Raw genomic sequence first — 22220 nt, forward strand, 5'->3', positions numbered from 1 at the left:
TTTAATAGCCTTTTAGTTTTTCCACAACCTATTATATATAAATATTTAATAGCCTCTTAATTTTTCCACGCCTACTATATATAAATATTGAATACCTGTATGTAAATATTTCTCGATTAGATTTTTACTATAAATAGTCAACCTCCATATCCAGCCTACTATACATAAATATTGAATACCTGTATGTAATTTAATAGCCTCTTAGTTTTTCCATAACCTATTATATATAAATATTTAACTATTATATATAAATATTTAATATCCTCTTAGTTTTTGCACAGCCTATTATATATAAATATTTAATAGCCTCTTAATTTTTCCATGCCTACTATATATAAATATTGAATACCGGTAAATATTTCTCCATTAGATTTTTATTATAAATAGTCCACCTCCATATCCAGCCTACTATTTATAAATATTGATTACGGGTATGTAAATATTTCTAGATTAGATTTTTACTATAAATAGTCAACCTCGATGTAAATATTGAATACCTGTATGTAATTTAATAGCCTCTTAGTTTTTCCACAGCCTATTATATATAAATATTTAACTATTATATATAAATATTTAATATTGAATACAGGTACGTAAATATTTCTAGATTAGATTTTTACTATAAATAGTCAACTCGATGTAAATATTGAATACCTGTATGTAATTTAATAGCCTCTTAGTTTTTCCACAGCCTATTATATATAAATATTTAACTATTATATATAAATATTTAATATTGAATACAGGTATGTAAATATTTCTAGATTAGATTTTTACTATAAATAGTCAACTCGATGTAAATATTGAATACCTGTATGTAATTTAATAGCCTCTTAGTTTTTCCACAGCCTATTATATATAAATATTTAACTATTATATATAAATATTTAAGTCAACCTCGATGTAAATATGTAACACCCCGCTCATCGTCAACGCGATTCACAGGAGTTACTACTGGCCTCAATAATAAACTCCGACAACCAATGATAAATTTCAAACAAAATATTTCCAAAAACATCAAGTAAAACATTTCAAACCAGTGCTATTTAAACTTAAAACAACCGAAGTAGATTCTTGACAGCGAAAGCATAAGTACACAAAACAGACACAGACATGGATTCCCAAATAGTTCCTAGCCCGCTGGTCTCGCCCTCGTCCTCGGTTGGCCTGCATCAACTAAATCTGGAAAGAAAAGTTAAAAATAATTTTGATGAGTAATTAAATTACCCAGTAAGTAGCCAACTTTATCTTTCATGAATTCATAACTAATCTTTCCAGGTGTTTTTAAATTTTATTCGTCATTGACTCCTAGTTTCTCTTACTAGGGTCATCTGTTCATTAATGAGGTATCTCAGCTACCTCCAGCTTAACATAGCAAATGTTTTTAAGTTTTATTCGACATTGACTCCTAGTTTCTCTTACTAGGGTCATCTATTCATTAATGAGGTATCTCAGCTACCTCCAGCTAGGTTACTGACTCTCTCTCGATATGCTTATCTAGAATTTTCGGACTCGTATGTAAGACTCGCTCTCGGTCAAATACGGCCCGTCTACTAATTGCTCTGGCGGCCTGTTTATCTCATATACCAACGGTCAGGAGTACTCATGCTCCCTGACTTAGCACACAGCGCGTTGGCCAGGAACTCCGTGGGAATTAGTAGACTATCATACTCATATAAATAAGCCATAGCTCAACAACCAATAAGCATATCTTAGAGTCATAACCTTTCTATTAACATGCATAACATACTCACAGTTACTGCATGTTTTCATACATGTATCATGTTCAACACATAGAACATTCTGACAATCATTTATATCATGCTTACATCACAGGCAAGCAGTCACAATATACAATAAACACTCAATATCATCAAAGCTCATCATAACATAGTAAGTTCTTAATCAGGTAAACAACATACTCACATGTTGTAAAACAAGTTAAGAACTAGTTCAAAGGTCGATACGCTACTTACCTGGTTTCGAATCCCTTTCTCTCTTGATTGTACATTTAATAGGGTATTTCAACACAATTCCTTCCGATTAGACCTATATTTCACCATTTTCAAGGTAAGTATAGGTCAATCTAGGTAGAACAGGTCAAAACAAATCGAACGGGACAAATCCGGAACCCAAAATGATGCTTCACGCGCCCTCACGCGCCCTCACATCCTCGGTGTGTCTGTCCCACGCGCCAGGAGCACGCCCAGTCGCACACCCAGTCGCGACCCCTCACGCGCCTGCGTGTAGTGCACGCGCTCCTTCTTCTTCCTTGCGTTTTCTGAAATTTTCCCATCTTTTCTGTTAATACCTACTATATCCCGAAGCCATATCCTCCTTCTACGATTCGAATTTCATCCTGATTCCTTCTACAAATTTATAGATCTCCTTATTACGATTCTAACAAGCCCTATTTCATAACTCATTATACAATATGAACCAAGATATCGCGATTTAAAGGTTCGGTGATATGGGTTTTTCGTTACCTTTGCGACAACCGCTTAAATCAGCTTAGTTCAATCGTCTCCTCATCCTCAGGTTTGCACGTTGTCACAACAAACGCCAAAGAACCCTAAGATTTTGCCGGAAAACACGGATTATAACATTCTCTGTTTTCTGTTTCCCTCTTCCTCTGTTTCTTCGATAATATTTGGTGCTTCCTCGTCGGCCTTGCCAACGCCAACCACCACCACCATCCATAACACTAACACAAAATAAAACCACCCTTCTTCATCCCACACCTCCATCTTCCTCTCTTTTCTTTCTTTTCCCTTCAATCCACCTGTCCATTCTTCCGTTCTCCATGGCAGCAGCTTCAAGCTGCTGCTGTCTTTTTCTTTTTTTTTTTTTTCTTTTTTTTTTTTTAAATTTATTTATTTATTATTTTCGGGTTATTACAAAATATTTCTCCGATTAGATTTTTACTATAAATAGTCAACCTTCATACTTAGTTTGTCTAGGCCTACTATATATAAATATTTAGTATATTATCTCTATCACAACTATATATAAATATTTAGTATATTATCTCTATCACATTCTTTACTATAAATAGTCAGCTTGCGTGAGCTCGGGATGTCGCAAGCACGAGTGTCTAGCCTGTGGTGTGACAACATTGGTGCCACCTATCTGTCCGCCAATCCAATCTTTCATCGATTGAGGTTGATTATTATTTCGTTCGTGAAGGAGTATTAGGCGTAATGCTTAGTTTGTCTAGGCCTACTATATATAAATATTTAGTATATTATCTCTATCACATTTTTTACTATAAATAGTCAGCTTGCGTGAGCTCGGGATGTCGCAAGCACGAGTGTCTAGCCTGTGGTGTGACAACATTGGTGCCACCTATCTGTCCGCCAATCCAATCTTTCATCGATTGAGGTTGATTATTATTTCATTCGTGAAGGAGTATTAGGCGTAATCTGAACTTAGTAGTACATCGTCCAGATTAGATAATCTATTGATTTACTCCCATTCAACCTAACAACACCATTAATATGTAATCATAAGCAAGAGTATTTATTAAAGCACTAGGTTGTTCGCCTTAATTTTTGTAGGAAACAACAAACTATTTAATTTGATATAATTGTGGGGGCATTTCGTGAATCGAACTCAAGATTTTAAATTTATCCACTAGACCAAATGCCCGGGTAGTGGATCAATCATTTTTAGTTGCTAGTCCATGTGTTTTGTGTACCTCATGATTTGAAATTTATCCACATTTTTTTTTTGTGCTTTATAACCTACTATTATTGTCACGTTAATTTCACATTGTCCATCACATAGTAGAACTTGTTCTTCAAATCAATTGGACGTACTTCAATTAATATTATTAAAAAATATTGACATAAATAAAGTTCTTTGTACTTCAAATTAATATTATTAAGAAATATTGACATAAATAAAGTTCATATCCTATAATTCCTACCTTGTAGGTTTGAGATTATGAATGATCCAGCTCAAATTTGTTTAGTTGAAGCTGCATTGCCACAAGTATATGCATTCCTTTAGGATAAATATTGAAACAATAGGTTTTAATTTTAAGTAAAATTTCACCCCAAATTAAGTTTTTGAAAACAACTTTTATTTTATATTTATTCTTAATTTTTTAATTTTTTAATTTTAGTTTTCAAAACCTAGATTGATAGGTTAAAACTACTTCTTCGCTACCATTTAACAATAGGATTAACTTCTTTTAAGTTTTTGTTTTGATTACTATGTTTACTTCTATCTCATGTTAAAAAAAAAAAAAAAAAAATGCTAGTAAACATAATTCCTCTTTTATTGTTATATATACTTACTCCATTTGTATTTACTTCATTTTATACAAAAGTCTTTGGTAATTACTAAACCCATGTGCTTAATACATTCCCTAAAAAACAAACTTGTTTGTATTAGGATAAATTATCACGAATAGGAAGAGAAGAAACACTGGAAATAAGTAGAAGTTGAGAATTTCACTCAACCACACAATCGAACTTGAAAGACTGAATGGCTCAGATGCAATTCTACCCCAACAATTGCTTCAAACTTAGAAAGTGCAGAGATGATGCTAAAATTTTTAAGGGAAACTTCTCAACTTCAGAGATCAATTTCATTCCTCTTAAATCTGATTTTTACATAATAATTTGTGGATATTTATAGTCTTCCACACAAGAAGTTAGTGGTCTGGATTTAATCTCAATCCCCTTGAATCTCAACAAAAAAATGAGGTCAATTTGACAATTTGACCATTACATACTTTATGAATTAAAAATAAATAAAGTTTTCTAACAACTCATCTAATGATCCTTGCAACTTCATCCTCTACTTGAATGGTGTAAATATTCACTTCTAAAGCTCCAAATGGTCCTTCCTCAATCAAATAAGCTTGTAACACATGAAATCAGAGTTGAACCAAGTCTATCCAACTTTATAGATGAAGAGTGAATGCTTGTTCAATCTTCTTGACTAGTCCAGTTGGAACATTTGGAACACCGTGATCCTTATCATCTTCCCCCTCTTCAAAAGAATTCATCCTCGAATAAGAAAAATCATCACCTACATCAAAAGGACTCGAGTCAGCAACATTGAAAGTAGAATGTGCTGAAAATTCTATAGGAAGATCATTTTATATGCATTGTTATTAATTATTTCAAGGACTTGATAAGGGTCATCCCCTCTTGGATATATATAATAAAAATAAATAAACAAATAAAAATAATTATAAAAAAATATATACGTCAAAATAATTATAATAATAATAATTCATAAATAAATAACTAAAAACCATTACTTAAAATTAAAAATAAAATTTACCCACTGACCTCTCATCTGCATCCTCTTTCTCAACCCCATATCACAGTTCATCCAAAAATAAACATCACAGTTCATCCAAAAAAAATAAACAGAAAAAAAAGGTCAGATTTGAGAAAAAGTAAAATGGTGTTTCAACAGAAGAATATGATGCACATTTATTTATCTAGGAAGATTTTGGTCTGTTATTAGGTAAAATCCTATCTCAGATTTTCTTTTTCTATAGTTATGGTTATAAGAAATTAATTTAGGATCAAATTTCTTTCATATTTTACTAGTATAATCAGATCTCATATTCAATTAATTATATTTTTTTGTTAGCATTGGAAGTTATAGATATTGGCATGCCCTTGATCTCACTTTAATTAATTTCAATCAATTAATTGATTGATATTTTGATGATAACAAACCTACTCTTAATGATTAACTATTTTCAGTGTTTTGAACTGTCCACAGTATAAGGTTGGGAATGACGATTTCAACGACTTTTCAATTACTCAAATCAGAGCTAAAACGAAGAACTTACAGTCGAGACAACATACCCGACGTGATGATGTGGCAACAAAATCAAAATGATGAACAAATCAAAATATATCAAAGTATGACATTTATAATTTTGGAAGAGTAACAAAGGGCAGAGTTTTTCCTATTATTATATTTCTAAATAAAATTATTTTTACAAAATATAAATTTGAATCTAATCATTACTCACATCGATTTTTATTATTACTATATTATATTGTTATATTTTAAAATTTTGGTAGTTACTCACATAGTTTTATTATTATTATATTATTATATTTATAATAAATTTTGAATTTTCATTTGAACGTTACTCACATAACTTTTTATTATTATTATATTAAAAATTTTAAATAAATGAATTTAGAAAATTTTCTTATTTATTTACTTTTAATCTCCACCTTCCATTCTTCCTAACACAATCCAGTGGTCGATATTAATTCCTACATTTTGCCACTTTTCTTCTCTATATAAACTCATCAACTTCCCCACATTTCATATACACAACTTCCATACATTCTCCAATCCTCATTTGTTCAAAGTCTCCATTGTTTGTTGCTCTCTCCAAGCTTCCAATTTTATTTTTATTCATTTTATTCTTGAGAGAGATTTTTTTATTGTAACGTGAGAAGATAGTTGTGAGTGCTCCAAATTGTAAATCTACTCTTTGAAAGAGTTGCGGTGTGTTACTATCAAATTCACATACTTGTACCGGTTTGATCCTGTGTCGTGGAAAGGATTGAGTTTGCTCTTGAACTCGTAAAAAGAGCGGTGTAGCGGTTTGGCTCTGATCCACGGAAAGAGTCGAGAAAGTTGTTTATTCAAATTCCCAAGAGGCGTTTGGGGAGTGGAGTAGGTCGAGTTTGACCGAACCACTATAAAACTATGGTGTCATCTTTTCTAACTCTTTCCTATTTAATTTCAAAATTATTATTGTGATTTATTGTATGTTCTACTTGATTGTTGTTTTGACTTGAATTATTTTGTTCCTGTAGTGATCATCTTCTACTTATTTGTAGAGAGTTTCATCATTAGAAAAATTAATTCCGTTTAAACACTTTTATGGTTAAAACCCTATTCACCCCTCTACAGTTGACATAGGGAGATCCATAAATCTATTAATAGTAGCCCAACAATGGATTAAAATTGGCCAATAATATCAGTTTATGAAAATAAATATAGAGTTAGAGTAATAATTGAAAATGTTTACAGAATTGAAAATAATTACAAAGGGGAGGAGGGAAGAGTGAGGGAAGTCTTGTTGAACAGAATTTAAAAATAAAACCAGAAATATGAGAGAGCATGTAACTCCATCAAATTTTGTCTAACACAAACTATCAAAATTTTAACAACATAGATTAGAGAGATAATTTTATAGAATTCAAACTTGAAACTGATGTCATGGGCTCACATAGGTTGTCTTGGATTTCAAAGGACGGAATCGATTTGATGTTGACATGGTTATATTTGATGTTGACACGTGCCCTTTGGTTCTGCACGTGTCATATATATTGATATGTGTGAATTGTCTGTGGATCGATATGCTTCCTATATGTTATGTATATGTTATAATATGTGAATTGTACGATAATAATTACGGTACGATGTGTTCAAGGATATGTTTGAGATAGGATACAAGAATGATGCACAAAACAAAATGTAACGATTGTAGTAAATTACGTTCATGAAACGTTAAGGTTAGGTTGCATACCGGAGTGATATGGATAAGAGAGATTGATGGAAGAATACGGTTAGGTTCCAGGTAGAAAGGGATAGGTTTGTGATAGATTGATAGAACGATAGCGTTAGGTTAAGTTCTTGTGATGAGATGACTAAGGTACGTTCACGTAATGATATGTCTGTGATAGGTCTAAGAACGTTAAGGCTATGATAAGTTAGAGAACGATATGATTACGAAGTGTTTACGTTATGACTTGTTTATGATATGATACATTGTGATGCAATATGTCATGGTATGATGTGTATATGATGAAATGATATGTGAAAAGCATAGAACGTTATGTTAGGTCTCTTAAATTGTGTGTATACAGCATGATATGAATGACAGGAAATTACGATAAATGGCATGAAATATAACCCCGTTAGAATTATGTATAATTTGAGAATTGAAGAATGAGAAACCATATGGCATGAATGATGAACGATATCTGAAACGATATGAAAAATGATATGATATGTACACAATGCTAGAAGTGTTGTATTAAAGGATAATGAAAATGAAAAAGTTTTGGGACCTCATGCATTATGTGTGCTCGTGCATTTGGAGGGGTACCCCTATCCCATCACGAGGGTACGGACTCGTACATCCAATGGCAGGACAACGATCGTTATGCTTTGCATAGCACTGTCGTGACGGTTACTAGTTCTAGCGGGTGTCCAGCCCAAGGGGCTCCCAAAGTATGCCCGCCAAATAAGGAATGTGGCCCAACTGTGTGCGAACTAGCTGGTGAGCCCATACTCGCACGTATGGGTTGTGTGTAGAGTATATGGTACACGTTAAAAATTACCCGTTAGGACAACACCGTAGGGAAAACAGAATGAAAGATAAGTCCCATCATCTCATTGCATGTGATTGTTGCATTTAACCCCAATAGTGGGGTCACTTACCGAATATTTCTTCAAATACTCAAGCCATGTGCTACTACATTTTTCAGGTTAAGGCAAGGCATTCTTGTACGGCTGACGACATCACAACTCGAGACCATGGCACATGCAGGATAGTGGTATTTATTTTCTTAGACTTAGGCTAGAATAGGATGTTTTTAACTTAAAACGCTTATTTATTTTATTTAGTCTTTTGTTTTGTTGTTTTAAAGATGTTTTGAAACACGTAAGTCCTAGATGTGTTTTAAGATAAAGGTTATGTTTTATGGAATTTAAATGAAGTCTTCCGCATTCAATGTTTATGCTACGTATATAGTAGCGACCTTAAATTAGTAAAAAATTTTGGGTAGTTACAGTTTTGATCAGATCTGCCTTACTTGTGGTTGCTTTACTCACAAAAATAATAGAATGAATAAGAAGCAAATCAAGAGGTGTAAGTGGATTAAATCCATAAACATCTTCAAAAGGAGAACAATGAGTGGTACTATGAATTGCTCTAAAGGAGAACAGTACTATGAAGTATTACTCTATTATATGTCATCTCTACAGATGACAAACATTCGTCCCAAGACTTAATATTCTTAGAAATAATTGGCAATAATCCAACTTATCCCACACCATACTTTTCAAGAGTGACTACTCTATTATATGTCATCTCTACATATGACAAACATTCGTCCCAAGACTTAATATTCTTAGAAATAATTGGCAATAATCCAACTTATCCCACACCATACTTTTCAAGAGTGACTTAAAAATTTAACCAGCCCTATCTTTTTTTGCGTGTAGCAAACCACATTTAAAGCCGTATACAATCCATATAAAATATCTATCCTTATTTAAAGTCGTATACAATCCATATAAAATATCTATCCCATTAAGGCACCATCATATTATAGAGCATTTAGGAATATAGAGCGGGGTATTGGGGGTATCGATCCCCATACCAATTGCATGCAAACAGAGCACTCTACCATCTTATCTACATTCCTACAATTCTTGCATAACAAAACACAAAACTGTGCGCCATCAATAATAGTGAAAATGAAAAAATATTTCTGCTCCTTATGTCAAAAATAAGAAAAAATTGAATAGAAATAAAATATTAATAACGAATAGTTTCTTTAGGAGATGCACTCTACCATTTTAGCTACATCCTCATAATTCTTACATGACAAAACCCAAAACTACACGTCATCAATAATAGTGAAAATGAAAAAATATTTCTGCTCATTATATCAAAAATAAGGAAAAATTGAATAGAAATAAAATATTAATGAGTTTCTTCACGAGATGCACTCTACCATCTTAGCTACATCCCCACAACTCTTACATAACAAAACCCAAAATCCTCGTATCTCTCACATGCAAAGAGTGCACTCAACCAAAAACTCCCTATGATCATTATGTCATAAATAAGATTAATAATTGATAGTTTTCCTTTGGAGATGCATGATAGCGATCCCCGTACCTCTCGCATGCAAAGCAAGTGCTCTACCATTTAAGCTACATCCCTACAATTCTTACATCACAAAACCTTTAAACTTCCCGTCATCAATAATGGTGAAAATGAAAAAAATATCTCTGTTCATTATATCATAAATAAGGAAAGATTAAATAAAAATAAAATATTAATAACAAATAGTTACTTTTGGAGATGCTGGGTATCGATCCCCGTGGCTCTTGCATGCAAAGAGTGCACTCTACCGTCTTAGCTACATCTCAACAATTCTTACAGGACAAAATCCTAAACGTCCCATCATCAACAATAGTGAAAATGAAAACTATCCGTGCTCATTATGTCATAAATAAGAAAATTTTGAAATAGAAATAGAATATTTGGTAGTAGGATTCCTTTGGAGATGCAGGGTATCGCACCGTACTTCTCACATGCGAAGTGAACGCTCTACTATCTGAGCTACATCCCCACAATTCTTACGTCAACCTACCATCACCAATAATAGTGAAAATAGAAAAATATCTCTGCTCAATATGTCAAAATAAGAAAAGATTGAATAGAAATAAAACCATCTGAGCTACATCTCCACGATTTTTACATCACAAAACTTTAAATTCATCAAAAATAGTGAAAACGAAAAAAATATTTCTGCACATTATGTCATAAATAAGGAAATATTGAATAAAAATAAAACATTAATAACAAATAGTTTCTTTGAGAGATGCAAATGCAAAGTATGAATCCCCGTACCTCTTGCATGCTAAGTGAATGCTCTACCATCTAAGCTACATCCCCACAACTCTTATATCACAAAACTCTAAATTTTCTATCATAAGAAATATCGCTACGAATAGATTCTTTCGGAGATAAGAGGTATGATCCCCGTGCCTCTCGCATGCTAAGCGAGCACTCTACCATCTGAGCTACATCACCAAAATTCTCATATCACAAAACCCTAAATGTCTCGTCATCAATAATAGTGAAAATGAAAAACTATCTCTGCACATTATGTCATAAATAAAAATAAATTGAAAATAATTAATATATTTAATAATTGATAGTTATCCTTTAGAGATGTGGGTACCAGTCCCCATACCTCTGGCATGCAAAGCGAGTGCTCTACCATCTAAGCTACATCCCCATGATTCTTAATTCACAAAATATTAAATTTTAGGTCATCAATAAAAGTGAAAATGAAAAAATATATCTACTCGTTATGTCATAGATAAGGAAAAATTGAATAGAAATAAATTATTAATAAAAAATAGTTTTTTTTGAAGATGTGGGGTATTGATCCCCATACCTCTTGCATGCTAAGCGAGGCTCTACCATCTAAGCTACATTCCCACATTACTTGCACCACAAAATCCTAAATTTTCCGTCATCAATAATAGTGAAAATGAAGAAATATCACTACTCAAAATGTCATGACTAAGGAAAATTTGAAAAGAAATAACATATTTAATAATAAATAGTTTTACTTTAGAGATGCGGGGTATCGATCCACAAACCTCTCGCATGCAAAGCAAGCACTCTACCATCTGAGCAACATCCCCACGATTCTTACATCACAAAACCCTAAATGCCTCGTCATCAATAATAGTGAAAATGAAAAACTATCCCTGCTCATTATGTCGTAAATATGAAAATTTTGAAAAGAAATAATATATTTAATAATCCATCATTTGGAGATGCAACGTATTGACCCTCGAACTACCCACACGAGAAGTGAGCGCTCTACCATTTGATCTACATCCGCACAACTCTTACATAAAAAAATCCTAAATGTCCCGTCATCAATAATTTGTGTAAATGAAAAAAATATCTCGCCTCATTATGTCATAAATAAGGAAAGATTGAATAGAACTAAGTATTAATAACAAATAGTTTCTACCCTAAATTTTTCGTCATCAATAATAGTAAAAATGAAGAAATATCGCTACTCAACATGTCATGAATAAGGAAAAATTGAAAGTAAAAAATATATTTTATAATAGATAGTTTTATTTTGGAGATGAAAGGTATCGATCCCAATCCCTCTCGCATACAAAGCAAGCACTTTACCATCTGAGCTACATCCCCACAATTCTTATGTTACAAAACCCTAAATGTATCGTCATCAATAATAGTGAAAATGAAAAACTGTCTCTACTCATTATGTAGTAAATATGAAAAATTTGAAAAGAAATATTATATTTAGTAATTGATTCATTTGGAGAAGCAAGGTATCGATCACATACTTCCCACATGGGAAGCTCTACCATCTGAGCTACATTCCAACGATTCTTACATTAGAAAACCCTAAATGTCTTGTCATCAATAATTGTGAAAATGAAAAAAATATCTCCGCTCATTATGTCATAAATAAGGAAAGATTGAACAGAAATAAAATATTAATAACAAATAGTTTCTAAGTGAGTGCCTCTACCATCTGAGCTACATCCCCACAATACTTGCACCACAAAACCCTAAATTTTCCGTCATCAATAATAGTGAGAAATGAAGAAATATCGCTACTCAACATGTCATGACTAAGGAAAAATTGAAAAGAAATAACATATTTAATAATTGATAGTTTTATTTTGGAGATATGCGGGGTATCAATCCCCGTACCTCTCGCATGCAAAGCGAGCGCAATACCATCTGAGCTACATCCCCACGATTCTCATGTCACAAAGTCCTAAACGTCTCGTCATTAATAATAGATCCAAAATAGGAATTTCAAAATGGGGGAAAATTAGGTATAATTTATGAATCATTTCGACATAGAATGCATTGATATTATATTAATCCAATTATTATTTGGATTATTTAAGGCTTATCAATTCACATCCACAGTTTCATGGGAATGTATGTATTTAACTCAGTGTCATTTTATTGGATTTATTTAGTTCGTTTTATTCTACAATATCTCTTAAAAGGGCATTCTGAGAATCGAACTTGAGACCTCTCGCACCCAAAGCGAGAATCATAGCACTAGACAAAATTCACTTGTTAAGCCACTTAAAATGTTTGTATGAATCCTTGGACCTAGGTATTAAGGTCGTATTTTGTTGTATTGCAGGAAACACATGAAGTCTTCGATGCGCTTGAACTGAAGCCCTGGATGTAGAATGTGTCTTGGAGAACAAAACAAGAACATAATAAGATCAAAGAACTTTCTACTAGATCTACTTAACATTTGGATAGGCATACTTAGCGAAAGTGGGAACCATGAAATGATATTAAGAGTATTATCATTATAGTTTTAATGACCTTAATTTTTGTTTTTTTTTTTTTTTTTTTTTCTTTTTCATTATTTCCTAAGATGGTAAGTATAAAGCCTTGGGAGGTAAAGAAAGACTTTAGGTTGCTTCTGAATGGCCAAGCCATTGCGAACATGCTTGAGATTTGATATCTCTTTTCTAATTCCTTTATGTCGACTTTGTTGCCCAACAATTGGTGTAGAGAAGTTAAGAGGTATGTTTGAAAAGTAAATAATAGGAACAACAAGTTTATATAAATATGAAGTCCTTCGATAAGAAAAGATTTAGACATAGGGGCATTTGAGGTTGCACCCTAAGTGAGGGTTGTACCACTAAACCAAATGTCTTTTCTTAAATACCCAATATTTTTAGCTTGTACTCAAATATATATTTCTCTGATTGGTTGGATCGCTATAAAATGAAAAGTTGATGGTCTAATATTTTACTTGTAAGGGTTATCAAATAAACAAACAACCCAACAAAGGAAACAAATTAATCAATTTGGGTTGGATTGATTCGGTTTAGTTCATCCGATTGTTTGATTTAATTCTTCTATTTTTCCTCGTATGACAACAAAATAAAGTTGTTATGACAAACTCATATGAAACATAATTGCATTAATAGTACTCAGAGTTGGAGTCTATAAGTATTTCATCAACCTAAGTGCAAATCATGCTTCATTAAAGATGAGATAAACTTTAGTTAAGTGACGGAAACTTTAAATTGCTTCATGTGGAGCTTCAATTACTCTATGCTAGTTACAATCTTTAGGATTGACTAATTGGATACGAGTTCATTGATTTTGGAAAAATTTTGTGTAACTATCAACTACAACTTATGTTTTCAAATTTTTAAGTCATAATTTAGGTAGTTGGTGTTATGAGTCATAAACTTGTTTCTTTGCATAATATGGATTTAGTTGAACTGTTATTACCGATAAGATGGAGAAAGAAATTGTCTTTGAACCCACTTTAGTTTCATGTTTGGTGTGTTCAAGATAAAGCATAATTGTATTTATGATATTGAGCTTGGAGTCTATAAGAATTTAATGATCCTAAGAGAAATTCCTATTTTATTAGAGGAGACCAACTTTATTTAAGCTACTAGGAGTTCAAACTGACTTAAGAGTTCCGTGCGTGCTCATTTTATCCATGTTCTCCACTTCCTCCCATTTCTTCCTCTTCCTCCATCACATTCTTTATTTCTCTTCCCATTTCTCAATCTCCAACTCATCCTTTCTTTATCCCTAACCAATGCGGATTTGAATAAAGAAGGAGAAAATGAAAGAGAGTGAAGGAAGTCGGTATGAATTTAGCTTTGGAACTAGACATCGATGAGTATGATCTAACGAACATCAATACAAAAAATTTAATGACTTCTCTTTGGACCAACCAGGTAAGTTGTGTTACTATTGGCTTGGTTGGATGAATTGTATGAGGTATTAACAACGCGTGCTCCGTAGCCCCTCCACGTGTCGTACTTTGTGAGTGTTTGACATGTATTATGTTATGTTATGCTGTAACACGAGTTCAAATGAGGATTAATTTCTCAATTTTCTTTTTAAGTTCAAATTTTTAGGAATTTATTGAGAGATTTAGAGACCAAATTTAAATATGATATGGAAGAACAAACTAGTTACAAAAATTAAAAAAAAAACTCGTTAAAAGTATAAAAGAAAATAGTAAAAAAATAGGAAAATCGGTCAAAATTAATGCTAAGGTAAAATTTTCATTTTGACCAATCTTTCCTAGAGGACAGTAAGATGGCTAATTAGAGTTCAATAAAGAGGAAAAATAAAGAAAGAAAAAAAAAGGGCGAAAAAGAAGAATATAACTAGAGTTCAATAAAGAGTTGTTTGATATTAGAGCAACCGGATTTTAGATTATACAGATTTTTTTCTTAGGATAAAAAGTCGTATATCTCTATGACTCAGCTCAATGACACGTCTCACCGCGATCGAGTAAGTAGTCTAACCCTGTTTTGAAGTATATGATATGCTGTAAAACTTGTATCAATTTATTGTATGTTTTGAGTTTCGTGGTAGTTACAAAATGTCTTCGGACATTAAAGAGTGAATGTTAACCATATAAGACAATAATGGATTAAAGTTATAGTGTCTAGATAGGGTGAGGAGGAAAAGAGTGGTCGTGAGATATCTCACTAGCCTTAGGAAAACATAGAGTTGTCGCTGTAAGTGCGAGACATCTAACCAATGGAATTTTGGTACTAGAAATGATGAAACTAGAGATGGTCTCCAAACGTCTGTATGGACCATTTCCAATCGCACTTTCTATGGTTCTCTAGCAGCTTTTGTGAAGCTAACTTGTTTATATTTTTCCATAACGCAGTTCTCGCAAACACCCATATCAATATATTTTAGGCCTTCTGAAACTACATTCGCAGCCATCATCTTCATTTCTTTGAATCTCATATGTGCAAGTCTATTGAGACTATAGGGTGTATAAACATGGTTGCTGTTACTACGAGTTGTGTATAGGTTTCACCCTATAGTGGTGTATAGGGTTCAAGATTTTGTGTCATGCTACCACCATGACACCCTTCACAATCTTCCCTTAACTCTTTCGAAACTCAGCTGCATAACCTGTGCTATCAAACTGACCAATAGAGATCAGATTCTTCTTGAGATCAGGAATATATTTGATATCCTATAATGTGCACTCATTTTCTGTGTAGAGTGTGTATGCAGACATCTCTCTTCCCTTCAATCTCCAACGTTTGTTGTCGGCAAGATACACCTTCCCAAAATTTCCTTATTTGAAATTTTGAAACAACTTCTTACTTGAAGACAAATGAAACGGAGCAACTGAATCTAAAATCCAGAATTCAATTGGGCTGTTCACGCTAAGAATTAGAGCATTCTTAGTATCTTCTGCTGAATAGATAGAATCATTGTCATCTTCACATTTGTGATCTTGTTTTTCTTCAATTTTGTACCATCTGTCCGAAAGTGTCATTTTTCTCCACAATTTCAACACTTTACGTTTGGTTTGTTTGGAGATTTTTTTCGGTTCCTTGATTTTGATCGCACATGTTTGTTTGGGCTCTTTGATTTACTCCTTTCCCTTCGATCAACACTAAGAGCATTGTCTGATAAATCTCCAATTTCCCATTTGGGAATACTTTCGCTGATATCTCGAATTTCATCAAACTTCATTTAAGGTACTAGGAGTTTAAACTACTTCCATTGTAATTTCAATCACTCTACCAAGATTAAAAATTTAGGGTTGCTAATTGGACATCAATTCTCTAACTTTAGGTTATAATTTACGTAGTAACCATTATAATATTAATGAGCATAAGAGTTAAAATTCTTTCATAGACCATATGTGTTATAGTTAAAAGAATATATATATATATATTATGTATGTCGAGGTCTGGATAAAGCACAAAGTAGCAAGGAACACCATTGTCGACTCTAGAACCACCCACAACTCATGATCGAGACCAATGCAAAATATTTTAGCATCCTTTGGCATCGAGATACAGGAAAGATGAACGTCGTCAAATTAGAAGCTTTACCTGTCTTAAGAGTCACAATGAGAACTCTAATCAAGTTGGAGCCTTGGACTAGGCAAATCATTTTGTGATAGTTGAAATAGATGACTTCGACGTCGTGTTAGGGATGAACGTCCTACTGGAACAGAAAGCCATTTATGTCCCTAGCAAAATGCCTAGTAGTAACGGAGTCTAATCCGAGATCATTCAGAAAAACATCCATCAACCAAGAGGGGTGAAAATGATGTCGATACTACAGTTGAGAAAGAATCTTAGCCATGATGAATCTACGCTTGCTGCTATTGTTGTAATTGAAAAGGGGAGTTCGAGTGAGCCAACCTCAATAGAAACCTTGTTGCAACTACATGAACACCACGACGCAAAACAAGAAGGTCAGATAATGGATTTATCCACACTAGGAGAGATAAATCACAAGATTAGTTTTATGTTGCAATCGAGATCGCCTGCCACAAACAAATGTCATGCGGCTGAGCCTGAGCTAGCTAAATGACTTGTTAACAGTCGAGTTTATTAGACCCCCAAAGGCTCTTGTCAGTGATCACTCAAATGCTGGGCAAAGACACCAAGCCAACGCCTCTATTGGAGATGGAAGACAAAAACAAGCCACTGAAGCAACATATATTCACATAGAAATACTAGACGGATGAAGAGAATGGCCAGTCAGAAGCGTCGACAACAATAATTTCAAGAAAAATAAAGAGTTCATATAAGTTAATGTTAGATCAACTTCGAGTTCAAAGCAACAAGAACCAAAGATTGGTGCGAAAATACTATGGACTAGTCGAAGTTATCCACAAGATTATGAAGACATCATATAGGATCCAATTGCTCTTATGGATGCAGACTAACCTTGTTGTCCACGTCAGTAACTTGAATCGGTATTATTCTGACCAAGAAGACATCAAGCAGAAGTAGGTGGTATGACGTCATGTAAAGAAGAAAAAATTTCATGCAAAGAATGGAGGAAAGACCAGAGAAGACATGAAGAGTCAACGAACCTAGAAGTGATTTTCAACAGCTCCTAGTAGATTGGAAGAGACTCCTCATTCTGATATTAGCGGGAAGCGCATCGAGAGACCTAAAGTCAGCCACATCCTACAATGCTGAGTTTATGAAGAGTTGGTTGAAGAAAGTTGGAAAGATACCAATAGATAAGACATGAAGAGTCAACGAACCAAGAAGTGATTTTTGAAGAAAGTAGGAAAGATACCAACAGAAGACATGAAGAGTCAACGAACCAAGAAGTGATTTTTGAAGAAAGTAGGAAAGATACCAACAGAAGACCTGAAGAGTCAAAGAGTTGGTTGATAGAGATATCAAGTGAAGAGTCAACGAACCAAGAAGTGATTTTTGAAGAAAGTAGGAAAGATACATGTTGGGTTTTATGTCCTAAAACTCATAGTTTGTAAACAAAAACATATTCTATTTTCAATAAAGTTATTATTGTTGTTTATTGAGTAACTCCTACCCATGCAAATCTAAGAATAATTCCGAATAAACAGGAGTTCATAGTTAACTCAGGATTAAGATCGAGTTACCTAGGTCATCGAATGAAAAATCAGTCTCAACAATAAACTACATTATAAAGTGAGGATGGTTTTCTTCATTGTCCGATCTTATGCAATACTCATTGCATAGGACGCCCCCACTCACATGTACAATTTAGTGATCACATGGTTTATATCATATATAAAAGTGGGACGCATCCATAGTGTCCCCAGAATAAGGTTGAGAAAAGTGGGCCGCATTCATAGTGTCCTCAGAATAAGGTACTCAACCTTATCCCTGTACTATAGATCATTTTTACTATATACTTGAACTTGATCCACTCTAATGTTTCTACATATAGTTCAAGTAATCAATCCCTGTTTTTTATAGATCATTTTGACTATATACTTAAACTTGATCTACTCTGATGTTTCTACATATAGTTCAAGTAATTAGAGTAATCAATCCCTGTACTATAGATCATTTTGACTATATACTTGAACTTGATCCACTCTGATGTCTCTACCTATAATTCAAGTAATCAGAGTGTTCTTAGTTTAGTTCAAGTAATCAGAGTGTTCTTAGTTTAGTTCAAGTAATCAGAGTGTTCTTAGTTTATTGGATTTAGATTAATGATCGTAACATTCACTTTATTTAATAACAATCTTTACCGAATAAACTTAAATAATAAATTTATTGAACTGAGTTCTAGGACATAAAACTCAACAAATACAATCAATTCTACTGATTGATCATTAATAAAAGAAAACTAGGCAATCGATCCTTGTACCTCTCGCATGCAAAGAGAACACTCTACCATCTTAGCTACAACCCCACAATTCTTACATCACAAAACTCATAGGTCCGTCATAAATAATAGTGAAAATGAAAAACTAAATAGTGAAAATGAAAGCTATCTCTCCTCATTATGTCATAAATAAGAAAAAAATTGAAAAGAAATAATATATTTAACAATTGATAGTATTCTTTGGAGATGCATGGTAACGATCCCCGCACCTCTCGTATGCAAAACGATTTCTCTACCATCTGAGCTACATCCCCACAATTATCCCTTCTCATTATGTCGTAAATAAGAAAAAATTGAAAAGAAATAATATAATGTGATTTTGCTTTTCTTCAATTTTGTACAATCTGTCTGAAAGTGTCATTTTTCTCCACAATTTCAACACTAAAAATTGAAAAGAAATAATATATTGTGATTTTGCTTTTCTTCAATTTTGTACAATCTGTCTGAAAGTGTCATTTTTCTCCACAATTTCAACACTAATATATTGTGATGACGTCTTCTCTATGATGACGTTGAATGTCGTGTTTCTGGGCAGCTTCAACCAGATCAACCCTAAGACGTGACAATCTTTGAGTTTCCACTCCTCCGCGGTTATGGTATCTGGCTTCACCCCAGAGTGTTTTTGCTGCATTAGGAACATGCTCCGAAGAAGGAGCACCAAGTCTTTGAAGAAGAAGATCCAATCTAGCTAGCTAATTTTCACTTGTAAGAAACAACAAACTATTTAATTTGATATAATTGTGGGGGCATTTCATGAATCGAATTCAAGACCTCTCACACCCGAAGCAAGAATCATACCACTAGACCAAATGCCCTTGTAGTGGATCAATCATTTTTAGTTGCTAGTCCATGTGTTTTGCGTGCCTCAAGATTTGAAATTTATCCAAGTGTGTTTTTGTGCTTTAAAACCTACTATTATTGTCACGTTAATTTCACATTGTCCATCACATAATAGAATTTATTCTTCAACCCAATTGGATGTACTTCCATTAATATTATTAAGAAATATAAACATAAATAAAGTTCATATCCTATAATTCCTACCTTGCAGGTTTGAGATTATGAATGACCGTGCTCAAATTATTTTGGTTGAAGCTGCATTGCCACTAAAGCATATGCATTTGTTTGGGATAGATATTGAAACAATACGTTTGAATTTTAAGTAAAATTTCACCCCAAACTAAGTTTTTGAAAACGACTTTTATTTCATTTTTATTTTTTTATTTTTTTAAATTTTTAAATTTTAATTTTCAAAACCTATATTTGATATGTCAAAACTACTTCTTTACTACCTTTAACAATATTGATATTGTAAAATGGGATTAACTTTTTTTTAAGTTGTAGTTTTATTTTACTACTAGGTTTGCTTCTATCTCGGGTTAAAAAAAAAATGTGCTAGTAAACATAATTCCTCTTTTATTGGTATATGTACTTACTCCATTTGTATTTACTTCATTTTAAACAAAAGTTCATAGGAATTAATAAACCCATGTGCTTAATACATTCCCTAAAAAAACAAACTTGTTTGTATTAGGATAAATTACAATCAATAGGAAGAGAAGAAATCCGGAAAATAAGTAGAAGGTTGAGAATTTCACTCAACCACACAATCAAACTTGATAGACTCATGTGCAATTCTACCCCTAACAATTTCTTGAAACTTAGAAATGGTAGAGATAATGCTCGGATTTTAAGGGGAACTTCTTAAATTGATCTTCATTCCTCTAAAATCTGATTTTTACATAATAATTTGAGGATATTTATAGTCTCAGCACAAGAGAAGTTCGTGGCCTAGATTTAATCTCAATCCCTTTGAATCTCCCCCTTTGACCATTACATACTTTATGAATTAAAAATAAATAAAGTTTTCTAACAACTCATCTAATGATGCTTGCAACTTCATCCTCTACTTCAACTGTGTAAATATTCACTTATGAAGCTCCAAATGGTCCCTCCTCAATCGAATAAGCTTGTAACACATGAAATGAGAGTTGAACAAAGCTTATCCAATTTTATACATGAAGAATGAATGCTTGTTGAATTTTCTTGGCTGGTCCAGTTGGAACATTTGGATCACCGTGATCCTTGTCATCTTCCCCCTCTTCAAAAGGATTCGTCCTCGAATCAGAAAAATCATCACCTACATAGAACTCAAGTTAGCAACATTGAATATTGAAAGTATAATGTGCTAAAAATTCTCCAGGCATTGTTATTAATTATTTCAAGGACTTGAGAAGGGTTATCCCCTCTTGGATGTAACTTTGTCTCCCTTTGAGATGGAAATCGCTCCTTGCGAAAATGTATCCAAACCCAGTTATCGAGTTGAAAAATGATTTCCTTCCGTCCTTTGTTAATTCTTTAAGCAACTTTGAAATTTTGTTTCTCAATTGTCTCCTTCACCTCTTTATGCAATGTTTTGATCATACCTTTACTTGTGGTTGATTTACTCACAAAAATATTTAATTCTTAAAGTAACTTTTTGTTTCTCAATTGTCTCTTTTCACCTCTTTATGCAATGTTTTGATCATATCTGCCGTGGTTGCTTTACTCATAAAAATATTAGAATGAATAGGAAGCAAATCAAGAGGCGTAAGTGGATTAAATCCATAAACATCTTTAAAAGGAGAACAATGAGTGGTACTATGAATTGATCTAAAGGAGAACGGTACTATGAATGAATTGCTCTATTATATGCCGTCTCTACAAATGACAAACATTCGTCCAAAGACTTAATATTCTTACAAATAATAGGCAGATTAAATCCATAAACATCTTCAGAAGGAGAACAATCAGTGGTACTATGAATTGCTCTAACGAGAACGGTACTATGAATTGCTCTATTATATGTCATCGCTACAAATGGCAAACATTAGTCCCAAGACTTAATATATTCTTAGAAATAATAGGCAATAATCCAATTTATCCCATACCATACTTTTCAAGAGTGACTTAAAAATTTAACATCCATATCCACATTTAAACGCGTATACAATACATTTAAAATATCTCATTAAGGCACCACCATATTATAGAGCATTTAAGAATATAGAGTCGGGTATTCGGGGTATCGATCCCCGTACCAATCGCATGCAAAGAGAGCACTCTACCATCTTAGCTACATCCCCACAATTCTTATATAACAAAACCCAAAACTACCCGAGATCAATAATAGTGAAAAGGATAAAATATTTGTGCTCATTACGTCAGAAATAAGGTAAAATTGAATAGAAATAAAATATTA

At 33.1% G+C, this 22220-nt stretch overlaps 1 long non-coding RNA gene across 1 annotated transcript; it reads right to left on the minus strand.

Moving 5' to 3' along the window:
• Positions 1-1017: 1017 nt before the first annotated feature.
• LOC147793137 (uncharacterized) lies at positions 1018-2476 on the minus strand. The gene is made up of 2 exons (XR_015420270.1): positions 1977-2476; positions 1018-1182 (listed from the first exon to the last, which is right to left on the minus strand). It is a non-coding gene; the product is annotated as an uncharacterized LOC147793137 (long non-coding RNA).
• Positions 2477-22220: the final 19744 nt, after the last annotated feature.

The sequence above is a fragment of the Cucurbita pepo genome, chromosome 3, assembly GCF_057944985.1.
Source record: "Cucurbita pepo subsp. pepo isolate OVF chromosome 3, ASM5794498v1, whole genome shotgun sequence".
NCBI classification, from domain to species: domain Eukaryota; kingdom Viridiplantae; phylum Streptophyta; class Magnoliopsida; order Cucurbitales; family Cucurbitaceae; genus Cucurbita; species Cucurbita pepo.